The following is a 361-nucleotide window of genomic DNA, read 5'->3' on the forward strand; positions in this document are numbered from 1 at the left end:
GGGCTGCCTGTGCCAATTCCCCAGCTAGCACTGGGGTCAGCCCTGAGGCGAGAGTGGTGTGTCCCGGCTGGCAGGCCTGCGCAGGGCATCACTGGTGGACTAAGGTGTCGGGCGAGGGCCTCTGCGCCACTGCCTAGGGAGGCAGGCCTGTCACCGCGGCCTGCGCCTCCGACACCGCGCTAGCAGCCAAAGCCTCTGGGCTCTTGGGGCAGCAGGCGGCTCTACCCAAGCTAGGCCGCCCGCTCGCACACGGCGCAAGCCAGCCCAAGGCAGCGCTTGGCGGCCTGCTCTCCGATCGCCCTTTGCCCGGAGCCAAGCGTGCCTGGAAGGGAAACGTGCTCGCAGAGGGAAGGCAGCGACA

Source organism: Aptenodytes forsteri, unplaced genomic scaffold (assembly GCF_000699145.1).
Source record: "Aptenodytes forsteri isolate BGI_AS27 unplaced genomic scaffold, ASM69914v1 Scaffold125, whole genome shotgun sequence".
Taxonomy (NCBI): Eukaryota; Metazoa; Chordata; class Aves; order Sphenisciformes; family Spheniscidae; genus Aptenodytes; species Aptenodytes forsteri.